This window comes from Phaseolus vulgaris, chromosome 1, assembly GCF_051622355.1.
Source record: "Phaseolus vulgaris cultivar YP4 chromosome 1, ASM5162235v1, whole genome shotgun sequence".
Lineage (NCBI taxonomy): Eukaryota > Viridiplantae > Streptophyta > Magnoliopsida > Fabales > Fabaceae > Phaseolus > Phaseolus vulgaris.
Window position 1 is genome coordinate 20,824,702 of NC_143498.1, and position 11,983 is coordinate 20,836,684.

The 11,983-nt window shown below is 33.6% G+C and overlaps 1 pseudogene; it reads right to left on the reverse strand.

The window, feature by feature from the left end:
• Positions 1-571: 571 nt before the first annotated feature.
• Positions 572-8,457, reverse strand: LOC150029559 (serine/threonine-protein phosphatase 7 long form homolog; annotated as a pseudogene).
• Positions 8,458-11,983: the final 3,526 nt, after the last annotated feature.

An 11,983-nucleotide genomic window follows, 5' to 3' on the forward strand; every position in this document is an offset into this window, starting at 1 on the left:
TCGAAATATTAACAAATTAAAAAAATTGATAATTTTAATTTTGATCATTAAAAAATAAATGTATTAGTTGTCATTGATGACACTAAATTAACAGGATTTTAAAAATTACAATGAATTTATAAACATAAATTAAATAAAAACGGTTGTATGGAACTGAAATTTAAAAAAGAAAAATAATAATAAAATTATACATAACAAAAAAAATTAAATGTTTAAGATGTAAAGTTAATGTAAATAAGTGTTACTAATATTTATTTTATTATTATTGATTATCTAATTACGTTAATTTAAAATATAAAATATAGTACATAATTATAAAAAAAAATAATCAATTAATATTAATAAGAAATGAACACACAGATAAGATAATATTGGAATGAGAGGTAGAAGTTGTTTATTAATAACTTCAATCTTTTGTAAATAAAAAACTTTATTGATATGAAAATATAATGGTGACTAGATTCACAGGGACAACGATAGTGGGTTGCGTCGCGGTGATTGTGGTTGGTTACTAGATTCAAATTGTGGGGTTGGTGTATTAATTTGAAATGCATTGGAAGAACTTCCTGCTTCATTGTACAAGTGTGTTGGATGCATATATTGCATGTAATTATTGCATGTAATTATTAGCAGAAGCTGATGTATTTAGATTCACTCCAAACAAGTTAGATAAGAAATCAGTTGAAGTAAACGCACACGATTGTTTTCTATCGTCCATTACAGGTTGTGGTTGGGATGTATTGAATTCTTCAATTGTAAACGAATGCCGGTAAGGTAACTTGTTGTGGCTGATAATATTCTATTGTAGTTACAAATGAATGTCGATAATGATCATGTTGTGGATGATTGTAATTAGTTGCAGCTGGGAATGTGGGCTCTGATGGTGGTTTTGGTTGTCTGCATGAATCTTTTAGTATCTGCGACACTAACAATAAATATATTGAATTGGCCATGTACCATTCCATGTATTCTCTACTGTGAAACAAAGGTCCATGCATTGAGCGACCACTTAGTGTTAGTTCGCGACAATTGTTCCACATGTTAATCCACTTTGCATGTTTAGTCTGAAAACTTTCGTTAGATTGTCCCCGCATATCAATTTTGTGTAGTTTTTCCAAGTAGTTAGGTGGGGTTGTGATGGAGATGAAGTAGAAGAGGATTTTACTAATGGAGGAAGAGACCATCCACCCAAACATTTAAAGTTCTTCCTTCTAGTCTTCTAAAAAAATAAAGAAGAATTAAATAAAGAGAGGACCAAGCCCAAAGCCAACAAGAAGACTACAAGCATTCAAGAATGAGCTCCAATTAATATCTCTCTTTGTAATTTTGTTTGTATACATTTGTAAATAATATAGAATAACTTTAGGATGTGCTAAAGAGGGAAACCTAAAAGACACCTCCATTGTATAACACCTTAGGCGCTAGTTGTAGGAAGGAACTAGAAGGGTGCCCTTTCACACTCCTTTAGGCGCTAGAATGTTTTAGAAAGAGTTAGAAGGTGACCTTTCAAGCTTCTCTTTTGTACATTTGTGACCAGCCCTCTCTATTATAAAAGGGGTGCTTGGGTCTTTGAAATAAAAAAGTTAAGATTGATTTTTGAGAGTAAAGAACCTCTACCAATTTGGTGAGTGAGTGAGAGAGACTTGTGTCTTCTTCTCTTATAGTCTTATCTTGAGTGAATTCTTGGGCTCTCAAGTGGCGGCAACAACACTCATCTTGAAGCCAACCATCCTTCAAATGGCGTGCACAATTCCAAGAGCTCCAACCACATACGTTTCCTATTCCTTTTCATCTTCTTCTTCCATTTCCATTCTAAAACAAACTCTAAAACATGTCTTTGTTGTTTCTTGTTGATTCAATCGGTAGAACTTGTTTAGTTTGTGTTTATGTTCGGTAGTTTGTAATAGTTTGATGTTCTTATGGTTTTAATTGTGTTTCTTGGAGTTTTAATCGGTGCATTTGTGTTCTTCTTTGTTTCATTCGGTTCATATGTCCAAAAATGGGTTTCTATGAGAGTTTGGCTTGGTTCTTGTGATTTGGTGAGTTCTTGAATGTTTAAGAACATTGATCCAATTCTTAAAAAGTGCCCAATCATATTCCAACTCTTGTTGAATCCATAACATGTTCATATCATATTCCTATCATGCTATTGGGTTCATATCAGGTTGAAACCTCTTGGAACAAACCAAATTGTTACTGAACTCTGTCAGGTTGATGCCATTCCACTATCGCAAAGCAAATGATAGGAATGCATGCTATCCAAAGTTCAACATCCCTGTATGCTTCTAGCGGGGTGGATGCCTCAAAGTGCTTGTATGGATTCCATTTAAGTTGTATTTAGTCATTCCTATTATTAGAAGATTTGTGTTAAATTTTAAAATTTTCAATGAAATTGGAGTGAATATTTTTTTTTCCATTATCTGATCAACTTGTATGTGGTCAATCATAAACATGTACCTTATTACGTTTATGAAGTTAAGAACCTTGCCACCACTCCATTTACAAAGTAGGGGGTGTTAGAATATGTGACTTGAAACAAGAAAGGGGGGTGAATTGTTTTTAAGAGATTTTTGCAAATTTTCACAAAATGTTTAAGTCAGGTTGAAAATTTCATAAAAATCAACTAACTGAAACCCCTGTTCAATCAATTGTAAATAAAGAAGCAAAAATACAACATAATATAAACCAATTGTTATGTTTATTTAATAGATTGAATTAATTTCCAAAAAATAGAAAAATAACAATACAGTAAAAGGATAGAGATAGAGAGAATCACACAAAAAATTTATACTAGTACACTCTTAACCAAGAGCTACATCCAGTCCCTAGTGAACACACTAAGATTTCACTAACAAAAAATCCAAGGTTACACAAGAATTACAAATAAGAGTTTTTTTTCCCTTTGAACTCTTCAAGAAAAAACAAACTTTCACCAACACAATAGAAAAACTAGAAACCGTATCTGGATCTGCATAAGAACAAAAGACAAGAATATATGAAATGAAAGCACCTAAACCTTTTACACAATGTGTAAGTAGTGAATTACAAACTCAGAATTGACTTCTTCACACAACAAGAATGATCCAAGCTTAAGAGTACTCTCCAAGAACTCCAAAATGTTGAACCTTGTGATGTTCAATGTTTTGAAGAATCCAAATCCTTTGAAGGATGTTGAAGGCTCTGCTTTGCTTGATGTTGCTGTGCTTGTTTAAGCTTTGTTTTGGGGTAGTTTATATGTTGTAATCCACCCTTGTATTAAATCTCAAGCAATTAGCATCTCAATCTTTATAAAAGTAAAATGTTTTTCAAACTAAGTTGAAACAACCGATTGTTTTGTCGAAACAACCGATTGTTTATACTTAGGTGTTTTGAGAAAGATTGAAAACTATTTTCAAATACTTGAAACTGTTAAGTACCAAAACAACCGATTGATTCGAGGAAACAACCGATTGTTTGTTTTGGGACCATAACAGAAAAACTGTTTTCTTTGACTGAGCTTTAAATGCTTTAACTGTATACGCTCCAGTCATTAAATGCTTTGACCAATCTTTTAATGTAATTTAAGAGTTTGTTAAGATTTGATAATAAACTATATATTTGAATATATTCAGAAAAACAGTTTTAAGAATTAAGAATCTTTAGACAAAGTTTTTCTAAGAAAGTTTTCAAAGTGCTGAGATTGCTTAAGAGTTTTGTGATTGATCAAGGTGCTGGAATAGGATTCTACTTGTATTGATTTCAGATATTCATCTGTAACAAGTTTAATCTTTGTAATTTGTTGAACAATTCGTTTCTGTGTTTGCTGAGATTGGCTGTGTGTTCTTGAGGTATTCAAGATCAACAATCTTAGTGTTGGCCAAGGAGAGTGTGTTTCTTGAGGTGTTCAAGGTCATTATCTTGGTTGTGGTGTAAGTGATAAAGTGGTGATTGCTTAGTGGTTATCCTCAGGGTTTCTGAGAAGACTGGATGTAGCTCTTGTTTGGAGTGAACCAGTATAAACAACTGTGTACAATTTCTCTATCCCTATCTCTTTAAATTTAGTTTTGATATTTTTGAAACTGGTATAAACAACCGATTGTTTCGCTAAAACAACCAATTGTTTTTCCAGCGTTGTGCTTTTGCTGTTTTGATTTAAAAAAATTGAATCCTTAATCAAGGTTCTTTTGAAGAATTTTCATTCTAAGCTTAAAAGTTTACTAAAATTTTTCTTAAACAATTCACCCCCCTTCTCGTTTAAGGCCATATATTCTAACACAAAACACTTAAGCAATCTGTTTTTTTTTTTAAAATCCTCTTTTTAAATGTTCAGAAAACACCTTTTTATAAGGTAATAATGATTTCCAAAATAGTTTTATCCTTTAATAAAACAATTGTGTCAATTAAAATCAGGTTGGTAATCATAACAAAAATCTGTTAAAAACATTCAATTGATTCTTTGAAATAATTGACTATTTTCATTTAACAAAAGAAATCAACTTAAAACACTTAGTTTATTTATCGAAATAACTGGTGTATTTCATTAATAAGATAAAACTATTTAATATTAAAGTCTTATGGTCAAAGATAAAAGCATTTGACTTTTAAATCATTAAAAAGACTTTAGTATTTTTAGTAGTTAATATGATAAATCATCTGGTTAAAATACTTTACTAAAGTCACAAGACTTTAATGTAAGTGATTTTATCTGATTAAAAACCTAAATTAACTAATTTAAAAACAAAACATGTTTAAAACAAATGTTTTCTTGGAGATGTCTTGAACCATAATGCATAGTGGAAAAGATACAACAAAATCTACCTAAACACACACACACATGCACACCTTTTTAGTCTTTATGGTTGAGCTTTGGGCATATCAAATGCATTCACTTTAGTCAACAATCCCCCCCTTTTTGATGAAGACAAAACTCTAGTGTTGTGTAAATTTTGCAAAAGATGAATGCTTGCAAAATAAGGAAAGACCAAGCAATCCGAACAACATATGCAAATAACACAAGACATTCAAAATACAAAACAACATACTGTAACAGAGTTTAACAACAAAAATATTTCCCCCCTTGTTTTCAACAAATTGAAAAAATATGGAGGGACCAAAATATTAAGTATCATGATGGTAGAAAATTGCCAACTGCTCCTTCTGAGTGGCAGAGATGAAATCCAACTTGTTCACCAACAATCTTTCAAAACTAGAAAGAGGTTCACCTCTCTCAACTAGAGGAATATATGGTACAAAGGCCTGCAAGTTGTAATCTTATTTAGTAGCTCCACTTGGTTCACATGTCCCACTGGGTCCAGCACCATGACTTGATCCAGTCGCATGTTGTCATCCTCTTTGCTCATCCATCTATCCTTCACTTTCACAAAGCCCATCTTGACTAATGATCCATTATTGATTTCATGTGATGGCTTGATTGTTTCAGTTAGTTCTTTCTCAAGATCAATCTAAAAATATTGAAGAAACTTAGAAACAAGAATAACACAGGTTAATCTATAGTCACTTAGCCTGACTGACTTAAGCATGTAATCCTTTAAGACATAAATCTAGTTAACCTTGATTCTTTTCATAATGCAATACACCAACACAAGTTCCTCTTCGGTCAGAACTGCATGATTGCTCCCCTTGGGTGTAAGCATCCATGTTGTGATGAAAGCTAGAATCCTTTCTTGTAGATTCAATGCACCCATGTGAAGACCATTGACTGGAGTGTTTGGATTCCTAAGACAACTTACATAATATTGCATTATGTTAAAGTCTTTTATGGCATCAATGTTGCCCTTTTCCTACCTTTGCTCCAGAATATTTCAGCCCAGTAACCGTAGTCCATATAGCAGGAATGATTTCCATGTCAACACCTTTGACATGAGAGGATATGTGTTCTCCTTCAAAGGATAGGTTGGTGTAGAAAACCTTGACTAGATCAGAAAAAATATTCCCATTCATCTTTAGGAACCTTTGTAGCTTCTGATGTTTCAGAGCCTTCCTCAATTCCTTTCAAGTTCTACTTTTTCAACCAGTTGAAATATAGAAGTTTGGGAGTGTTTATGATTTTCTTGTTCATTTCATGTAGGAAAATTTTCGATCTAGTCAGTATCCCCAGAGAACCAAGTCTCCAAGTGACCATATGCTCCCATGTGCTCACATTTGACCTAGAGTGTACCATATTTTCTCCGAGTCTTATCTTGGCAGAGATAACTGCAAGTGGCGACTCCATCCTCACTCATCTTGGAGATTCATCCCCCAAGTGGTGTGATCCCTTTCCATTTCTCTCAACTCCTTAATTTGAGTAGGGTATGCTTAGTAATTTGAGTAGGGTGTGCTTAGTAATTTGAGTAGGGTGTGCTTAGTAATTTGAGTTGGATGTGTTTAGTAATTTGAGTAGGGTCTGCTTAGTAATTTGGGCTTGTGCCAAGCCCACCTTTCGTGACAAGTGCTTCTAGGTTTAGGGTTTCTTTGACCCACCTTCTAGAAGGCTTCTCATAAATGACACCCCTACCCCTTTATCTTGTTCTCCAAGACACCCTCTCATATAAATAAAGTGCCTTGCCTCTTGTATTTCACATTGAACTTAGATAGTAAAGAAACTCTGCAGGAGTGTTTTTGTGAGACTTGAGAGTTCTCATAGTAGGTCTTATCTTGAGTGTGTGAACACTTCAAGTGGCGGCTCTTTCATCACTCATCTTGGAGTGCCTCCTTTCTTCAAGTGGCGTGACAATCTTTCTTCTTCCATAAGCTTTCTTCATCCCTTCCTCTTTTTATCTTTCTTTTTGCGCCATCCATTCCATTCCTCTTTATGATATCATGATTGTCTTTTAATTTTGGTTATTACTTGTCTTTTTTCATCTTAAGTCTAATACAATATAAATAGCCAAGCAGATGACCATGGACTCAAGAGACAATTCACATTGTGATCAAGACAAGACCCTACCAAATTTCAGATGAACCTCAACAAAAGAAGAACTGGGCATAGACAAGAACATCAAATGTTCTTTCTTCTGGTCTTCTTAAAAGATAAAAACATGTTTGTAAATAAATTGGGCCCACTTTGGGGGTCTAAATAGAAAAATAGGCTAGAGTAGGTCCATATAGCATAATAGAGGGGTGTATTTATCAAATTGGGCTTGTGCCAAGTCCATTAGGGTAGGAAGGTAGCCTTAGCTTCTAGAAGTCTAACTAGGGGCGACATTTACCAAAAGTCCAACCCTAGGCTGCCCCCTCTTTTATTCCAATTCTACCCTCCCCCATCTTGCCCATCAAGGCACCCTTTCCTATAAATAGGGTGTCTTGCCTCATGTATGAACACATTGAATTTGAATAGTAAAGAAACTCTGCAGGAGTGATTTTGTGAGCTCTCATGTTGGGTCTTATCTTGGGTGGATAATATCTCAAGTGGCGACTCTTGCATCGCTCATCTTGGAGTCCCTCTGCTCCAAGTGGCGTGACTTTATTTCTTCCCATAAGCTTTCTTCATCTCTTCCTCTTTTATCTTTATTTATGTCTTCATCCTCATTCCATATACATCTTCTTCTACTCTCTAATTTGTTCTTTACTTTGTTCTTCTTGTTTATTTGTTCCTTGTCTCTAATTCTTCTGCATCATTTGTCACCTTATAATTTTATTTTTTCTTTGCCCTTCTGATGTGAACCTTCACACTTACTTAACCACTCGGAGCAACCAATAAAATGTGCAATCCTAAAATCAACTCACATCATGTTCCTTCCATTTCCGCAATTTACTTTCATCATTATAATCAACATATTGTATTTTTCTTAACCACTTGGTTAAGTTCATGTCCAGTGGGGATCTTCTTTAGGTTCTCACCTTAAATTGTTAATATAAAAAATCATAAACAAAAGAGGAACCTCTAAACTGTGCCAATCTAAAATCAACTGACATCATTTCATTAATCAGAAAAGATAAAACATGTAATTTTAAAGTCTTATAAAAGCATGTGACTTTTAAATTATTAAAAAGACTTTAGTATTTTCATTCAGTTAATACGATAAATCAACCTGTTAAAATACTTTACTAAAGTCACAAGGCTTTAGTGTAAGTGATTTTAATCAATTAAAAACCTAAATCAACTTATTTAAAAACACAACAGGTTTAAAACAAAGGTTTTCTTGGAGATGTCTTGAACCATAATGCATGGTGAAAAAGATAGAACAAAGTCTACCTAAACACACACACATGCACAAGTTTGTAGTCTTCATGGTTGAGCTTTGAGGACATAAATCCATCCACTTTAGTCAAGAAGGGGTATAAAGGTTGTTGTCTGTAAAGAGGCGCGATGTATGGCATGAGATATGCTCATGATTGCATAAGCGATGCACATCCTCCCATTGTTTTTGTTGTAGCATTTGTTGCCCTACACAATTCCTTGCACAACACAACCAAACAAGCAGAACCCCAACCATATCGACTTGTTCTACGTAGGTTAGTTAGAAATGATATGTACATTGTAGATTAGCATTTGACCCAAGAGGAAACATCAAATAAACAAAGGTTGCTGTCATTGAGCATCATTCAGATTTGAGGACAAATCCTTTTCAAGTGGGAGGGAATGATGAAAACCATCCAACCTTGAAACTTTCGGCTAAGAATATAGATGAAGTTTGAGACTTAAGGAAGATATTGTAAAGTATTTTTCTTCTTCTTAGTCTTGTAAAAATTGTATAGAGTAGTTAGGAAGTTTTGGGCCTTATATTTTGGGCCAAAGTAGAGAAAGATGTAAATAGAAAAGAAAGTAAAGTGTAAAATAGTAAAAAAGGGGTGCAATTAGAAATGTAGGCAAGGAAGGCATGTGGTAGGCAAGAAAGGCATGATACTCCACATGTATTCTCAACGGAGAGAATTTGCACCAATAAGGTGGTGACATTTGGCACACTCTCATTTGAGAGGTTTTGAAAGACTTTCTCCTATAAATAAGAGTCTCTTGTACATGATTTTTAACTCTGATTTGAGTAATGAAATGTTGTCCAATTGAGACACTTTTACTTGTCCAAAGTTCTCTCTAAAGTTGTCTTCTTGCTAGACAAATTTCTAGAGTCCTTCTAGTAGTGTTAGCCTAACCTTACTCTAGAAACTAAGTGTTGGCCTAACCTCACTTAGATTCACGGTAATAATTTTCATCTCTTCCAAATTTCTACTATTCTTCATGCTTCCGCAATAGTCTTCATCATCCATAGAAGATATTCAAAGCAAAACAATGAAGAAGAAGAACTACAAATGCAAATGCAACCTAAGATTGCATCAAAAGTCCTCTTGGTGTCCGCAAGCTTTCCCAAAAGATATGCCTTTTGAGGAGATTGTGGCTTTGAAGATTCTCCTGAAGCAAAATGAGTCATACTTTGCACAAAAAGAAAACAACAATTAGTGAAAAAATAACAATCTTATCCACTCCTCACGTGTATCACTCAGCTATTTAGTAAAGGAGGGAAGAATTGTAATGCCCTATAAAAACAAAGGTCTACGCTTGGTAGCAACACCTCAAGTAAAAGATGACGAAGCTTTTACACTTGCTCACCAAAGATCCCCACAACAAAACTTAAGAAAATTCGAAAGACAAGCAAGAAAAGCTTAAAAGAAAGAAAGTTAAACCAAATGGAAAACAGATAGTGACAAAACTTTGAGAAGAAAAACAAGAAAAGCACGAATGAAGACTCAAAGAAAATTACTTAAACTTTTAACTATGAAGTTTTAATTTTCTTAGAAATTGTAAAAGAAAGAAGGATAAAATTCCACAAATATGAAAACAATTTGCCACATAAAAAGAATTCTCATTTTAGTAATTTTGAACTTGAAAAGTGAATTGCACAAACTATTTTTTGTCTTTGCTTTTGTTTTATGAATTTAAAATGTCCATAATATTGGCATGCATATTTTAATTCACATTCAATTTTCACACATAGATTGGAATTCAATTCATATGATCACTTGGATTCTTTGTTTGGAACTAAATCAACTTCTACTCAAACAAATTTCTAGTTGGTTTTAGTTCTTCACAATTAAAAGCAAAATAAGTAGAAAGGATTTGAAGACTACTAGAACACTAAAAACATAAGACTCAAGCAAATGAGGTAAGGAATTGACACAAAAAAAAGGTCAAAAGTAGAATTTAAAGTGCTTAATGATTAAAAAGCGAAATTGTAAATGACAAGAATTTAAAGGGGGAAAAGAAAGGTGTTGAATTGTAAAGTGGAAATTAAATTGCTTGAAGATAAAAGCAAGAATTAAATGTGCTGGAATTTTAAAAGCAAATATCAACTCAACAAAGACAAACACAATTAAAACCATGCTCTGATTACCACATGAGGTTAGTTGATTTTAGGATTGCACATTTTATTGGTTGCTCTTTCTTTAATATTTTTGATTTAGCAATTATGGTGAGAACCCTAAGAAGATTCCCACTGGACACGAACTTAACCAAGTGGTTAAGTAAGTGTGAAGGTTCACTTCAGAAGGGCAAAGAGAAAAGACAATTATAAGGTGATAAATGATGCAACAAAGTTACAGACAAGGAACAAATAAAGAAGAAGAACAAAGTAAATAACAATTTAAAGATTAGAAGAAGACATGTATGGAATGGAAGGAGACGTAAATAAAAGATAAAAGAGGAAGGGGTGAAGAGAGTGTTGAATCAAGTGTGTTCAAGCTTTGAAGAGTCCAAACCCTTTGAAGGATGATGGAAGGCTAGATGTGCTTGCTGTTGCTGAACTGTCTTTAGATAGGATCTGGGGTAGATTATGTGTGTAAATTCACTCTTGATTGAATCCAAAGCTTAAGCATTCTAAAATCTTTTAAAAGAAAAGTGTTTTTCAAACTAAGTGAAAAACAACCTGTTGTTTTGTCGAAACAACCGATTGTTTTATACTTAGGTGTTTTTAGAAAGGTTGAAAATTGTTTTTGATGGTTGACTTGCTGTCAAACCAAAACAACCGATTGATTCGTGAAAACAACCGATTGTTTGTTTTGGGACCATAACAAAAAACTATTTTGTGCTTTGACTGAGCATTAAATGATTTTATAACTGAATACCCTCTAGTTTTAAATGCTTTGACCAGTCTTTAAATGAAATAAATAGTTTGTTCAGTTTATGTAACAAACAACAACTTAGATTTAATAAAAGAAAAGAAGATTTGAGTTTTTCACTGATTTTGTTTTTTAAGAGTTGAAGTTTGCTTTGAGATTGCTTGGATCAAAGAGAGTGTGATATAGGATTTTCATCTTGTATTGATTTCAGATCTTTTCTGTAACAAGTGTAATCCTTTGTACCTTTGAAGAAACTCTGTATGTATAGCTGAGAAGTGTTGTGTGTTCTTGAGGTTGTCAAGATCAACATTCTTAGTGGTGTTGTGCTGAGCCAAAGGAAGTGTGTGTCTTGAAGGGATCAAGGTCACTTCTTTGGTGGTGTAGTAAGTAATCTAGGATTGATTGCTTAGTGGATTCCCCAGTGGTTTCTGAGAAGACTGGATGTAGCTCTTGGTTAAGAGTGAACCAATATAAATCTGTGTTCAATCTCTCTATCCTTGAACTCTTTAAATTCAGTTTTATATTTGTGAACTGGTATAAACAACCGATTGTTTCTGCGAAACAACCGATTGTTTTTCTGGTGCTATGCTTATTTGCTTTGTGTTTTTGGAAAACTGAATTCTCAATCAAGTTTTCTAGAAGTAATTTCATTCTAAACTTAAAAGTTTGTGAAAACCCTCTTTAAACCATTCGGCCCCCTCTAGTTTAAAGCCATACATTCTAACAATTGACATCAAGAGCTTGGTACTTGAAAGATAATCAAGTTTGATTCGAAAATCTTTTTCTATGGCTGGAAAACTATCTTTTGAGGAAGGTGCTTCAATCTACAAACCACCTTTATTCTGTGGATTGAATTACAAATATTGGGAGGCTAGAATGAAAATCTTTGTGGAATCTATTGATCAAGGAATTTGGGACTCAATCAAGAATGGCCCTTTCATTCCAAAGCTTAAAA